This window comes from Typopeltis vanoorti, chromosome 21, assembly GCF_054136105.1.
Source record: "Typopeltis vanoorti isolate ZY-2024b chromosome 21, IOZ_Tvanoo_1.0, whole genome shotgun sequence".
In the NCBI taxonomy this organism is placed as follows: Eukaryota; Metazoa; Arthropoda; class Arachnida; order Uropygi; family Thelyphonidae; genus Typopeltis; species Typopeltis vanoorti.
In genome coordinates this window covers 41,874,848-41,891,696 of record NC_143569.1, presented here as the reverse complement: position 1 = coordinate 41,891,696, position 16,849 = coordinate 41,874,848, and the positions used below count along the sequence as shown (strand labels likewise).

Genomic DNA, 16,849 nt, shown 5'->3' with positions numbered 1-16,849 from the left:
GCTTAGATGGGATTCAAACGGAGCTCCTTTCCATCTAGATGGCATCGTAGAATACACGTAAGCTGCGAAAACTCGACTAAGTCTCAGAAAAGCCTTCAATCTATTCTTAAGAGTGGGATTTACACTGGGACAATCATCGAACGTCCTCTCTTACTGACTCCCTCCCCTTTCTATTAGATAAGGAGCTCAGCTAACCCTTCCATACACAACTGAAGAAAAAAATATGCCTAACCTACTACCCTCTAACTTCTTTCATCTCTCTCTCTCTCTCTCTCTCTCTCTCTCTCTCTGTGAACTGTTTCTCTCGATGGAATATCTGAAAACGATGCACTTATTTTTGATAATCATAGAGGATTCAGGATTCCAAATTTTAAAAGAAAAAAATTAAATAAAATAACAAAATAAAAAATCAAATATTAAGTAATGTGTTACATACTTCCTAACGCCTGATAATGCGTACATCGGAATGGTTCTGTGAATTCAAGACATACTCGGATAAAAATTCTAAAGGTTTAAAACTAACCTGCTTTTAATTGTAAGAAATATGTATCGTATGTGAATGTAATAATTAGACATTAAATTCTCAAATCTGTTGTAGACTACTTTGTATTTTGAATTTGTTTAAAATAATAATCATTCTACGTTATTATTCGTTGTTTAATTTTGCGCGAAACATCCTTAAATTGGGGATTTTTTGTCTCTGACTTTATGTAAGATTCAACTGCTCATTGTTCTATAAATAGGATCATTTTTTTAAAAGTGATGCTATCGATAGCTCTGGATACTTTTAAGGAAAAAGTAAAGCACGCTAAAAATTAAGGCTGAAATAATAGGAAAATATTATCGCCCGAACAGGGATTTGAACCCTGGACCCTTAGGTTAAAAGCCTAATGCTCTACGACTGAGCTATCCGGGCACTCGTGCGTTTATTTTTATCCAGCAAAATTGGTGTTTTCCATAACGATTATTATACAATGTTCATTCAACGGGGAATACGTTGTGCTGGAGATGAACCTGAAATTATCGGTCATGTTTGACAAGCAATTTCAAATAATGTATATCAGAGGTTTGTTTGCCTGAATGTTACAGTGGGACTAAGCAGTCGTTAGTCCTTAGTTGAGCATTGGAAATGCACTCGCCATTAACTGTGAATACTGTTCTACAATTGAGCTAATAGAGTATTCACTAATCGATCTTTTAATAGCACAAATTCTCATTTTTGCTTGGCGTCCAATGATTTCATAATAATAGTTGTATATACGATCATACTAAATGGTAGGATTTCTCAAACTGGGGATCGTGTATCAAGTTGGCCTTTGGGGGGGGGGGAGGATGATGTAAAGTAGTAGCCAAATGCCTCCGTCACATAATCTGCACTATGATGTCATGTGTTAGTTGAGCGTATTTCTACAATCTAACCTTCATATTTCTTCGGATTACTTTTAAATAGCGCTATTGAAGTTAACCAGATATGTTTTAAATTTCTTTTGTCGGAGATAATACAACACACCTTCCGAAACTTCAATTGACACACTACAATCTGAGTGTCTAATATTAAAGTACCATTTATATCACTTTGGACTTAGTTTGTATTCATCAAAATTCTTGCAAATTACTATTTTATAAATTTTAACAACCCTCTCAGAATTTTAACAAAATTCTGAAATTTAAAATTTTCAGTTTTTCAGTCATGTAAATTTTGCAGGTGAACATCATTGCGATTTGGGAAATGTTGCACTCAAAAACAAACTGAATACTAATAAAAGAATTTTAATACGGTCAAATGACCTGGCTGGTTATTACACAAATTGAAATGTATAGTGTATGAGCTTTTATGCACTGATCTGATTTGTGCATTTTCATAGTTGATTCACGACTTTGTGTCAACCAACTTTGCATATTAAACATTAATACGCATTCATAATATTGTTTTGTATTCAAGATATCTTATAATCAGTAAAGAGACTGCAGAGATGTGCCCGGATGTCTCAGTATATATGGAAGCAAACAGTGTATATATATGTAAATAGTAACTTCTCCATTCAGATATGTTAACAATATTGTAAATATGAAACCTATGATATTGAAAAATCAATGTATATCTAGACGTATATATGAAAAACAGTCATTGTAAATATGTCAACAGTAATTTATTCGTTAAGATAAATTACTAATGTAAAACTAATATGTATACATGGCATAAAATAGCTGCTCAAACGTTGTAAGGGATTCTATGTGGATATAGATATTGAGCATGTGATCTAGTTGTAAATGAAAATGCTAACTTAAATAAGCATGCTATGTACATATTCTACATATCTATAAATAGTTTGTCTGAATGTACACAGATGTTATGGTGAAAATAAAATATACTCAGTGGGTAGAGCAGTTGGATTTTAACCTAAGCGTCCAGGGTTCGTGTTCGGGCGTTATTTTTCATTTCTGTGTGTGTGTGTGTGTGTGTGTTTACGTCCGATTTCAAAAATCTATCCTTAAAACAGTCAATATATCAACAGCATTTAGAATTTTAACATGAAGGAACATGATTCAGTCGAATCCATATATGGATTGGATAAACATCACTTCATGTAAAAATTCTAAATGCTGTACCAAACCAAGTTTTTGTTTTAAATGTTTTTTATTAATACTTATGTAGATTTAATATCATACGGTGTGCACCTCTGTAATGTAGTAGAAGCGACTACGTTTAGTTGAAAAAAAAAAACTGGGTTCGAATTCCGTATAGAATGCGACAACATTTGGAAGGAATTTTCAATTCAAGTTCAATAAACTGATCCTTTACTGAAATACAGCCAAGGGTTTTTTCTTGAAACGGAAAAAGTATCTTTAACCCCCCTTCCTACGTTTTCACAATACCTGCGATACTGACTTGTTAGAGATGTGACTCGCTTTCTGTAGATGGATTCCTTTAATTTTTTTTATCAAACGTGGTTCTATTTAAATGTCCGCCTAACCATCTGTTCGACATGTACAATCGATCTGGTAGTCTCGGTCACATACATCATGGGGATGATGGGTAATATCTGTCCCCCCTCCGACTTCCTCATCTTTTAGCGAGGTTTTTTCTGCAATAAATTGGATAACAGGGCAATCGTGTCCGACCTGGACTGCATTTGGACTGCTTTCTGTTTCAATCCGGCTGTCGAGATGTTGGTAAAAAACATCTAAATTCAAACCTCCAATAGAGAATGCGCTCACGTATTCAAAGGTTCGTTTCATTTTGATGCTTCAATTATTTCTGATAAATTTACTTGCCCATTATTAGAAAATAAGATTGTCTGCGTTGCTGTAAGAAATTATAGTGCTTACAATTTTAATCTATCGAACATATTATATCTGTTAATTGGGGGTAGATTTCTGATCATTTGCTTGTTTTGGGGATTGAAAACTCGACTTTCTCGGATCAAAAAGCCATTCCCCTACCGTACGATACTGCGCTAAACAACTTTCCCTCGAAAATCCTTCTAAAGGTTTTCCTCGTCCTAGATGGAATTCAGAGTCGTGTGTTTCCAACTAAAGGGCATCGTTGTATACCGACTAAGCATCGAACACTCGACTACATCTCTCAAAATCCTTCAATTTATGCACAACAGTGCGCTACAATGAGATTAACTGACGAATGTTCTCTCTAACTGATCCATTCCGCGTTAAAAAGAAGCTCAGCTGATCCATTCAATTACAGTTCACTTGAAAGGACCCCTTGACGTGATGACCTTATGTGTCTCGGCCGTAATCCAAACAAGGAACCGAGTTTTTATTTGACATTCCTACCTCATCTGCTCCACTCTCCACCGACGGAAATGGTACACGATCTCCAGTTTTGGAAGCAATTCAAGTGTAGTCGTGTATCTGCAGATGCGAGCAAACATGATGTCTGTAACGGTTACATAAAAATTATGATTTGCGTAATTAAAAGGTCGAGTGACCAATAACCAATTGTAGGACAGTATTTGCACTTAAAAGTGCGTGCATTTCCAATGTCCAACACTAAAATATAGCAATTAAATTCCGAACGCTCAACTGACTGGTACAGTAGGGGATTACTTGGATATTTTTATCGCAAATAATAATAAGAATGTTATGATATATATTATACGGAGTGGGATGACAAACATGAACATGTAATTTGAATTTCATCCGTGATTCAGCAGGATCCTCGTAGGAGGAACATTATTTAATATACAGTGCCAGGTTAGACACGAATTTTGCAAGAAAAAGAAAACAGATTGAGTGCTCGGATAGCTCAGTCGTAGAGCATTAGGCTTTTAACCTAAGGGTCCAGGGTTCAAGTCCCTGTTCGGGCGACATTTCATTTTTGGTTCAATAAGTTTCGGATTTATTTCCTTTCAGGAAGCTTCACTGAATGCGAGTTCTTTTCATCTTCTCTGAGAATTTGTGATTTGTAACTGTTTTTTAATACTCATATGATTTAATGAATTTTGATTTCTTAATTAACTTTCTTATTTCTAAACCAACAAGGACTTGAATTCTTAGGTTAAAGTCCTAATGCTTCATTTGTTGAGCAATCCAAGTAATCAGTGGTCAACCTTTCAATCGCATAAAAGTTATGAACATATCCCAGCTCTAATTAATGTAATTTCTAAACTTTCTTTTATTAGTAAAAATTATCAGTAATTAAACTCATGATATTCTTACAAGATGACGATTTTTGTAAATTTAAGTGATTGCCGGGATGGCTCAGTGTAACTCCTACAATCTTATTAAATATCAGTGCGACTACCTCCTTAGTGTAACAACAGCACTTCAAGAGGACAGTCATGTGAATAGCACACCTTAAATAAATATTAGTATCTCATATTCAACTGAAAAAAACTATCAGAGAGAAATAAAATTACCATAATTTTATATAATATATGCGAACTCTCTGTATATAATTATAATATAACAACTACTTTGTAACAACTACCTTGGAATGCCAGGAGTATCAGAAACAAAGTGGTAGAGTTTGTTGCCTTAGTCAATATGTTGCAACCTCAGATTATAGGAATTAGTGAGACCTGGCTATCAGAATCAGACCTACTAATTGGTATCGAGTGTCATGGGTACAGTATTTTTAGGAAGGATAGAATGGATATTAGAGAACAGGGCGTGCTGCTAATGGTATTGGATGATTTAAATCCAGTTAGAGTTGAGACCTATAATTGTAATAATACCACTAACAATATTTCATGTGGCAGTGAGTTTGAAGCCATCTGGTGTGAGGTGAAATCTAACAAGACAAATTACATAGTGGAATGTTGTTACACACCTGGTGGATCGGTTGCTGGTGATGAAGAAATGCATCACCAAATAGAAAAGGTGAGCGCGAAAAGAATAATCATAATGGGAGACTTTAATTAACCAAATATTGATTGGGTAGCAGTATAATGCATTTATTGAGCTATTGCAGGACAACTTCCTCAAGCAGCATGTGACAGAAGAAACTCGACTTCAAAGAGTGCTGGATTTGATTATAGTGTCGGAGGGCGTTTCAGTTAAAGACATAACTTTTTTAAAATGATGCGATATCAGAATGTGTCCCGAGAATTCGAAGAATAAATAGAGTAGGCGTCAAATGGATGTGTAATCTTATTAAGCAAGAGATTCGTAAAAAAAAGGACGATGTGGAAGGAATACCGTTTGCATAAGGATGACGTCCGCAATGAAAGTTATAAGCAGCAGACTAGAATAGTCACAACTGTTGTACGGAAAGCAGAGTCTGATTATGAAAAGATACTGGCTCTGCGTGCTAAAGATAACCCACAAGAATTCTATCGATATGCTGCGAGTAAAAGAAAGAGTGAATATGAAAGAATAATTCTTCTAAATCCAGATGGCGTGAGTGAAATGAAATGAAAAGAATGAAAGACGCAGAAGAGATTGTTCAGTTAATGAGTGTCCATTTCGTTAAAAGCTATCGAACTGGTTTAGGCAACATTGAGCTCACTGTTACCTCTTCACTAGATGAAGAAACGCAGGTGGTTGAGGCCGAGGTATTAGAGCTGTTGCACACACTGAATAAAAATTCAGCAATAGGGACTGATGGAATATCAGCACGTGTGTGCTAAAAGAGTGTTCAGCTGAACTGGCTATTCCTTTGGCGAGGATGTTTAATATGCTTCTCAGAACAGGGAAGATTCCGCAGGAATGGAAGTATCTCAGGAGTGGTTGTGAAGATTTTGGAAAAATTAGTTAGGGCCCGCATTCGGAAATGGGTTGACAGTGAATCTCAACTTTGCAATGAACAACATGGAGTTACTAAGGGAAGGTCATGTTTTAGCAACTTGCTCACATTCTATAACAATGTTACCATTGAACTAGACAAGGGGAATGGATACACCATGATACTTTTGGATTTTGCTAAGGCTTTTGAAAGAATACAGCATGATAGGCTGTTGCATAAATTGGAGAATATGAGTTTGGATTATAGAATATTAGCGTGGATAAGAGAATGGCTGACTGACAGATATCAAAAAGTGGTATATGGGGGATGTGATTATGCAAGATTTAACATAACCATTATTGTACCACAAAGATCAGTGTTTGGTCCACTGTTATTCATTCTGTACATTAATGATATTGGGAAGGATTTGAGAAGCGACATACAGTTATTTGCTGATGATGCAAAGATAGGTACGGTAATCAGGAATGCTGCTGATATGAAGTCTTTGCAGAATGATTTGAATAGGCTGGAAGTGTGGGCATGGGAAAATGGGTGTCAGTTCAATGTCAGCAAATGTAAAGTCATTCACTTCGGCGTAATTAGATATCCAATATCTTATTATATTGGTGGGATTATGCAGAAGAAACTGACGAGGCTAGGGATCTTGGGGTGTTAATTGATAGGAAGTTGAAGTTTAGGGGCCATGCGGCAAGGATTGCAAATACAACTCAAAAGATAATTGCAATGCTCAAACGAACGTTCACATGTAAAGATAAGGATGTTATTTTGCCTCTTGACAAGGCTTTGATAAGACCACCCCTTGGACTATTGTGCGCAGGTCGGGTCTCTCTTTTTTCGTTGTAATTCTGATATATTGGAGAGAGTGTTATAAATGATATCAGGATTGCGGAATTCTGATTATGAAGATAGATTGAGAACTTGTAGACTGCACACAGTAGAAAACAGGAGAAAGAGGGGTAATAGGATTGAAAATTACAAACTTCTGAAAGGATCATACAGGATTTCAATTGATGGAATTTTTCAATTTATGGAGGGTGGGAAAAGGACGAGAGGGCATCCTTGGCAGCTGAGAATGAATGCTGCCAAGAAGGGTGTGAGGGCTAGAGTTTTCTCTCAGAGGGTGGTGCGTGATTGGAATGGATTGCAGTTGGATGTTGTGAGTGCAAGCAGTGTGAATGAATTCAAGAATAAGTATGATAGCTTGTACGTGTAGTATGTGGCCTCCCTTGACTCCCTGGAGGTCTCTCTTAATAATAATAATAATAATAATAATGATAATAATATTAATAATATAACAGAAAAAATTCTGTATATGATTATATATGAATGTTATTTCGCTGTAAAGATGGAGTATTTTATATAGTATATAGTTTGTTAAATATATAATACGTATGATATATATGATATGTATATATAACTTACTACTCATTCTTTAAATTAAGAACAGAAAGCCTTCCCAACTGAAAAAGTTGAACGATGCCATAATTTATCGTAATAGACAGACCTGAAAGTTCTGTTTATGGTTATTTCAAAGTACTGCCTGTGTAATTAACTGCCAGCTATCAGACTCCCTTATTATAAGAAAAGGAAGCCAAAAGATTGTAAGCGAACAGTAAGGTAATAACTACATTGTAATATAACAGATGAATATCCATAAATGGTGTTATAATAATCTTATTTCAAAGTAGATACTGTATATAGAAATCATTATGATGGTAATAATGGACATAAAAATAGCGGAATAGAAAGAAGTAGGACAGAAGATCAGATTCGGGTAGTTTTTTTGATGAATTATTTACGGATCTTGACCGTAGTCTCGTCAGTTAACATCCCACTTAGCTTAATAAAAACATCATTTTCACAGATATTTTTATTAAGCTAAGTGGGATGTGAGTCGTCGCACAGCCAAGTGTGCAATGCACGTGGCGCAAAAAGTTCTCTTCCGTGGAGGTATCTTTCATAACCGTTGACTTCAGTGTAATGCACGGAAGCTAAAAACTTACGTTACAGCGGGTGTTGGCGGATGAGATCGTAGCATAAATATCCAAGTTTCTAATGATGGCTCATCGTAAGCCATCATTAGAAACTTGGTCACGATTAAAATGGTCCGATTTAAAAGGAAAATTTTAATAGCGATTGTAAATACCAGATTTCAATAAATTATTTAAAATCAAGGAGAAATTAGTAATATCAATTAGAATCATTCTGCTTGATAAAAATAGAATTATAACAAGAGAGAGAGAGAGAGAGAGAATTTAAGAATAACAAAAAGTGGAACTTCAGTGGCATTTGCATTCAAAGAAGTGAGTTCGAATAGTTAAAACAGCAAGAAAGAAAAAGGATTTTCTTATCATGTTTGTGTGTTTTTATCATCATTATGAATTTCGCATAACAGCACTAATATTTTTTGTTGTTGTTTTTTAAATTGGTATATCGAGAATAAGACCACACTGGAGTCGACCATACTCAGATGTCTACCATTTAGTTATTCTTAATACTAGATTACAAATATAAAAAACATAATTTAGATTTAAAAAAATAAAAATAATAGTTCTAAAACATCACTGCTCCGACAGGGACTTGAAGAGGGACATGAACCGACAGGGAAAAGTTTTTATTGAGTGTACGGCTAGCTCAGTCGTGGGGCATTACGCTATTAACCCAAGTGACCGGGGTTCAAGTCCTTCTTCGGGCGACATTTTTTATTTCCTTTGTTTCAATAGCGATAAGTTTTGGATTTATTTACTTTCAGGAAGCTTCACTGCATGCGAGCTCTTCTCATCTTTCCTGAGAATTTGTGATTCGAAACTGTTTTTTAATACTCATATGATTTAATGAATTTTGATTTCTTAATTAACTTTCTTATTTCTAAACCAACAAGGATTTGAACTCTTTGGTTCAACTCCTAATTCTTCATTGTTGAGCTATCCAGGTAATCAGAGTTCGACCTTTCAATCGCACGAAAGTTATGAACATATCTAATTAATGTAATTTCTAAACTCTCTTTTATTAGCAAAAATTATCAGTAATTAAACTCATGATGTTCTTACAAGATTATGATTTTTGTAATTTTAAGTGATTGCCTGGATGGCTCAGTGTGACTCCTACAATCGTATTGGACATCAATGCGACTTCCTACTTAGTGTAACAACAGCTCTTCAAGAGGACAGTCAAGTGAATTGCACGCCTTAAATAAATATTAGTATCTCATATTCAACTGAAAAAAACTATCAGAAAGAACTAAAAGTTGCCATAAGTTTATATAACGTATGTGAAAACTCTGTATATAATTATAATATAACAACTACCTTGTAATACAACAGAAGAAATACCGACTGAACTACCCAGGTACACGCAAACACCCCTCTTTGAATTTTATAAGAGATATTTAAAATAGCAGCATTGTAGGAATGTGATTGTAGTTATTATTTGGATTCTACTTCGCATCTTCTATTCCCACCACCCACCGATTATTGGCATTGCCTAAAAGCTCACGTCTGAAACATTATATTTGAATAACATATACATTTAGGAAATACAAAACCTAAACAAAATTCAAACAGTTTTTCTTTTTCATCTTAAATAATCACTTTTTGCTTGTTCGTTTCTAGAAGTCGTTCCTTACTTCGTATTTTGAATTTGTTTAAAATGAAGAACTTCTGGTGGAAAGTAATCATTCTATATTATTGTTCTGTATGCACTTTTATATGAATCCTCTTTGAATTGTTGGACATAATTGTCTTTGTCTTCATATGAGGACGATTCAACCTGCTCATTTTTGTATAATTAGATTTTTTTAGGTAAAGTCCAATAAGATTAATCAAAAATGTGAGAAGAGGGACATCAATGTAGAGGTGTCGCTATTAACATATTGTCAGAGCCATTCAATGTCTCCACAGGTTTAAAACAAGGAGATGCAATATCACTTATTACCATTCAACATAGCCTTAGAAAAAGTAATTCGAGAAACAACGAAAAGTACTGTGTCATGCTGCCCATCATTCCTGGGGTATGCAGACGATATTGGTATTATAGCAGAAATTGCAGATACCATAAAACATCTGAAAAAATAGGTCTTAATATTACCCAAAATAAAACAGAATATTTCAAAGTATCTAGAGATAATGATCTCAATAAGCCATTACCTATTCAATTTGCTGCCATGTTATTGAAAAACTCAATACAATTTAAATATCTAGGCTCTTAATAACTAACGATAATAAGATCCAAACAGAAATAAAGATGAGAATCCAAGAAGGTAATAAATCATATTTCTCACTTAAGCACCCTCCTCTCATCTACCAATCTGTCATATGAATCTAAAATAAATACCTACAGAATGCTAATCAGACCAGTCGTATTATATGCAGAGACACGGAATATAACAAAAGCTGATGAAGATCAATTACAGCGCTTCGAAAACAAAATCTTAAGAAAAATATTTGGTCCGGTGGAAGATCCTGTGACAGATGAATGGAGAAGGAGAACGAATAAAGAACTCTGTGAACGTTATAAGAAGCCATTAATACTAAATGAAATCAGAGCTAGTCGCATGAGATGAGGTCACCTGGAAAGAATGGAGGATAACAGGCTAGTGAGGAAAACCTTTCTACATCACCTAAATGGAAGCCGTCCTAGAGGAGGACCACGCAGAATATGGAATTGATAACATTGAAATGGACAGGAAAGAGCTGAAACTGCGAAAAAACTGGAAGGAGTTGGCTAAAGATAGGGAAAAATGGAGAACTGTGGTGCTTGCAGCTAAGAACCTTAAGGGATTCGTGGAGTTCAAGAAGAAGAAGAAGTCAAGATAGTCGTTGATATTTCCAAGGAAAAATGAAAGTTCTCTAAGATCCTAACTTACGGCTCCGATAATAAAATAATTGAAAAAAAGGATTACCGCCCCAACAGGGATTTGAACCCTGGACCTTTAGGTGAAATCCTAATGATCTACGACTGAGCTATTCGGGCACTCAACGTCTCTTTTCCTAAGAAAATTCATGTCTTACATACGATTAATATTCCATAATGTTCATTCAATGAGAATTGTGTTCAGTCACAGATGAACTTCAAATTCCATGTCATGTTTGTCATTCCATTCCCTATAATATATATGATAACATCCTGATATAGATATCAAACATTGAAAATGCACGAACATTAAGCTTCATATATTATGCGTTTTTAAAACCGAGCTACTCTGACACTCGTTAATCGATTTTTTTCATTACAAAAATTACATTTTTTTTCTGGAGTGCTGGATGACGTCATAGTAATAGTTGCATGTATCAGAATAAACTGCAGACTTTCTGAAGTTGGAGATCGTGCATGAAGTTTGTTAATGTGGATATATGGGACTGGGGGGTGGGGACGGAGAGTGAAGATGCGAAGTAATGTTCAAATAATAACTTCACTCACTTAAATTGCCGTTGGTTCTCATTGTACAGGGTAAGCGATAAGTCATGGAGCATTCCGTAGAAAGGGCCCGTCTTTGCGAAGTCGAAAATGAAAGGCATTTATGTGATGTGGTTTTTCATAATTAATAAAAAATATTTGGTGCTGTTAAAAAAGTCCTGCAGTTACTTTACGAAGGGCCCTTTCTACGACATATTCCATGACTTGGACCACATTGTAGATTGTAGAATTACTGTTGAATCGAGTAAGGCTATACCGCCAGCGTATCACGTGTATTGCATTTTTCTAACTGGATTTTCTCCTTGGCAAGATGAAAAATCCGAGTTCCTCGGTGGAAAAGCTCGTCTATCTTCCTTCACATGAAAAACTCAAATGAAATTTTTTTGCCACCTCCAAGGCATTTGAATCCACGTTTTTCCAACTGATGGAAGTCATGAATACCAACTGAGTTGCGGAGATCATATTTTTGTTCGAGTGCTGCAATAGATGTACTGTTTGTATACATCAACACTCGTGATGACTGGGGGATAAATTTTAACCGCCTTCACCACGATGTCGTATTTAAAGTCTCAGATAGCAGTAAAATATTCACGTTTGCTCTGTTAAACATAATTGTGTTGTACTGTCATTGCTATCCGACTGAGCTATCCGGGCATTCACGAGTTCGTTCTTATTCAGCAAAATTGGTGTTTTCCATAACGATTAATGTACAATGTTCATTCAACAGGGAATACGTTGTGCTGGAGATGAACCTGAAATTATCGGTCATGTTTGACAAGCAATTTCATATAATGTATATCATAACATTGAAATTATAGGGGTTCGTTAGCCTGGATATTACAGTGGGACTAAGCAGTCGTTAGTCTTTAGTTAAGCATTGGAAATGCACGAGCTGTAAATACTGTTCTACAATTGAGCTAATCGAGTATTCGCTAGTCGATCCTTTAATAGCACAAATTCTCAATGACGTCATAATAATATTTGTATATCTCTTACTAAATGGTAGGATTTCTCAAACTGGGGATGGTGTATCAAGCTGGCGTTTTTTATAGCTGGGGGGGGGGGTGATGTGAAGTAGTGTCCAAATGCCTCCGTCACATAATCTGCATTATTGTGTTATGTGTGTTACTTGAGCGTATTTCTACGCCTTACCTTCACATTTCTTTGGTTAACTTTTAAATAGTGCTATTTAAGTTAACCAGATATGTTATAAATTTCTTTTGTCAGACATAATACAACTTAAAGTACAGAGTCTAAAACTTTAAGAGCCTTAAAGTACATGCCATTAAGAAAAAGAAAACCAGGACGTCTTCTTATACGATTCAACGATGACTTCTAAGGCCGGAACAGGCCACTCTAGGCATAAATCCTTGATATGCATGATGATGATGATGAGAATTAATACAACATACGTTTCGAAACTTTAATTGACACACTACAAGCTTAGTGTCTAATATTAAAGTACCATTTATGTCACTTTGGACTTAGTTTGTATTCATCAAAATTCGTGCAGATTACTGTTTAATAAATTTTAACATATCGGTCAGGATTTTAACAAAATTTTAAAATTTTAAATTAGTTCAGTCATTCCCATTTAAACTACCACACTGCGTGTAAATTTGCAGGCGAACAACTCTGCGATTTGAGAAATGTTGCACTCAAAAACAAACTGAATATTAATAAAAGAATTTTAAGGAGGTCAAATGACCTGGCTGGTTATTTGAAATGTATAGTGTATGAGCTTTTATGCACTGATCTGATTTGTGCATTTTCATAGTTGATTCACGACTTTGTGTCGACCCACTTTGCATATTGAACATTAATACGCATTCATAATAATATTTTGTATTCAAGATATGTTATAGTCAGTAAAGAGACTGCAGAGATGTGCCCGGATGGCTCAGTATATATGGAAGCAAACAATGTATATATGTAAATAGTAACTTCTCCATTCAGATATGTTAACAATATTGTAAATATGAAACCTATGATATTGAAAAATCAATGTATATCTATACATATATATGAAACACCATTGTAAATACGCCAACAGTAATTTTTACGATAGGATAAATTACTAATATAAGACTAATCCAATATGTAAAGTATGATATTCTGCCAAACATATATGTACATCTAATTGTATATAAATAACCAGCAACTCATATCTTACTATGAGGTAATAACTTTGTATCAATTCAAAATGTGACTTATGATACAAGGCCTAAAATAACTGTTCAAATGTTGTAAACGACTCTACGTGGAAATAGGTATTGAGCATGTTATCTAGTTGTAAATGAAAATGGTAACATAAACAACCATGCTATGTACATGTTGTATATATCTGTAAATAGTTCGTCTGAAGGTACATAAATGCTATCTTGAGAATAAAATATACTCAGTGAGTAGTGCATTAGGCTTTTAACCTAAGGGTTCGAGTTCCTGTTCGAACGTTATTATTTTTTTTTGTGTGTGTATTTACTTCCGATTTCAAAAATCAATCCATAAAACACTCAATATGTCTACAACATGGAAAATGTTGTTCAACATTCAACATGTCTAAAACATGTTAAAATTCTAAATGCTGTACCCAGACCGAGTTTATTTTTATTTTTTTTTATTAATACTTATGTAGATGTAATATCATACGGTGTTCACCTCCGTAATGTAGATGGAAGCGACGACGATTAGTTGAATAAAAAACTGGGTTCGAATTCCGTATAGAATGCGACAACATTTGGAAGGAATTTTCAATTCAAGTTCAATAAACTGGTCCTTTACTGAAATACATCCAAGGGCCTTTTCTTGAAACTCAAGAAGTATCTTTAACCCACCTTCCTACGGTTTCACAATACCTGCGATACTCACTTTTTACAGCTATGATTCGCATTCTGTAGATGGATTCCTTTAATTTTTTTTTATCAAACGTCTATTTTAATGTCCGCTTCACTATCTGTTCGACATCTACAATCGATCTGGTAGACAAGGTCATATACATCATGGGGATGATGGGTAATACCTACCCCCTACTTGCTCATCTTTTAGCGAGGTTGTTTCTGCAATAAATTCCATTATAGACAATCGTGTCTGACCTGGACTGCATTTGGACTGCTTTCTGTTTCAATCATCCGGCTGTCGAGATGTTGGTAAAAAACATCTAAATTCAAACCTCCAATAGAGAATGCGCTCACGTATTCAAAGGTTCGACTCATTTTGATGATTCAATTATTTCTGATAAATTTACTTGCCCATTATTAGAACATAAGATTGTCTGCGGCTGTAAGAAATCATAGTGCTTACAATTTTATTCTATCGAACATATATATCTGTTAATTGGGCGTAGATTTCTGATCATTCGCTTGTTTTGGGGATTGAAAACTCGACATTCTCGGATGAAAAAGCCGTTCCCCTACCGTACGATACTGCGCTGAACAACTTTTCCTCGTCCTAGATGGAATTCAGAGTCGTGTGTTTCCAACTAAAGGGCATCGTTGTATACCGACTAAGCATCGAACATTCGACTACGTCTCTCAAAATCCTTCAATTTATGCACAACAGTGCGCTACAATGAGATTAACTGACGAACGTTCTCTCTAACTGATCCATTCCGCGTTAAAAAGAAGCTCAGCTGATCCATTCAATTACAGTTTACTTGAATGGCCCCCTTGACGTCATGACCTTATTTGTCTCGGCCGTAATTCCAAACAAGGAACCGAGTTCTTATTTGGACATTCCAACCATCTCGTCCACTCTCCACCGACAGAAATGGTGCAATCTCCAGTTATAAAAACACTTCTAGTATACTCGGGTATCTGCAGATGCTAACAAACATGATGTGAATAAGCGTCACATAAAAATTATGATTTGCGTAATTAAAAGGTCGACTGGCTAATAACCAGACAGCTCGATTGTAGGATAGCATTTGCCCTTAAAAGTGCGTGCATTTCCAATGTTCAACACTAATGAATAACAATTAAATTCCGAACGCCCAACTGACTTATACGATTGGGGATTACATGGATATTTCTATCGCAAATAATAATTAGAACGTTATGATATATATTATACAAAGTTGGGTGACAAACATGAACGTGTAATTTGAAGTTCATCTGTGATACAGCAGGATCTCGTGGGATGAACATTATCTATTATTCAATGTCACGTTAGACACGAAATTTACAAGAAAAAAATGCACAATGAGTGCCCGCATGGATCGGTCGTAGAGTTTTTAGTCATTAGGCTTTTAACTTAAGGGTCCAGGGTTCAAGTTCCTCTTCGGGCGACAAATTCTTTCTTTTTGGTTCAATAGCGATAATTTTTGGATTTATTTACTTTCAGGAAGCTTCATTGCATGCGAGCTCTTTTCATCTTCTCTGAGAATTTGTGATTTGAAACTGTTTTTTAATACTCATATGATTTAATGAATTTTGATTTCTTAATTAACTTTCTTATTTCTAAACCAACAAGGACTTGAATTCTTAGGTTCAAGTTCTAATGCTTCATTGTTGAGCTGTCCAGGTAATCAGAGTTCGACCTTTCAATCGCATAAAAGTTATGAACATATATTTTATGCGATAAATATAATCTTATTTCAAAGTAGATACTGTATATAGAATTCATTACGATGGTAATAATGGACATAAAAATAGCTGAATAGAAAGAAGTAGGACAAAAGATCAGGTTCGGGTAGTTTTTTCTGATGAATTATTCACTGATCTTGATCTCGTCAGTTAACGACTGTGAGTCGAACTGACTCAGAGTCATTTTCACAGATGTTTTCATTAATCTAAGTGGGATGTGAGTCGTCGCACAGCCCTGTGTGCAATGCACATGGCGCAAAAACTCCTTTTCAGCGGAGGTATCTTTCATACACGTTGGCTTCGGTGTAATGCACCGAAGCTAAAAACTTAGGTTAAAGTGGGTGTTGGCGGATGGGATCGTAGCAAAAATTTCCAAGTGTCTAATGATGACTCATTGTAAGCAACCTTTGTTTCATACGAAACTGAAAGAGTTCTTTTCTATCCCTGTTTTTCTGACCTTGTAGGCTTAGTAGGAACCTCCGTAGTCATTTGGTTTCGATGATGCCTTTGGTTGGAAAGACCTGGGTTCGAATTCAGGAGAGTTTTTGCTTCCGATTGTAACCAGTACCTTTATTTTGGTTTCGTAAGATGCTGCCGTACCTGCTCGTATAGCGCTCACGACAGTTGTGTTATCATACGTAAGTAACTA

General features: G+C 35.3%; 1 non-coding gene across 1 annotated transcript; it reads right to left on the bottom strand.

Annotated features, from left to right (window-relative positions):
• Window positions 1-844: 844 nt before the first annotated feature.
• TRNAK-UUU (transfer RNA lysine (anticodon UUU)) lies at window positions 845-916 on the bottom strand. The gene has a single exon. It is a non-coding gene; the product is annotated as a tRNA-Lys (tRNA).
• Window positions 917-16,849: the final 15,933 nt, after the last annotated feature.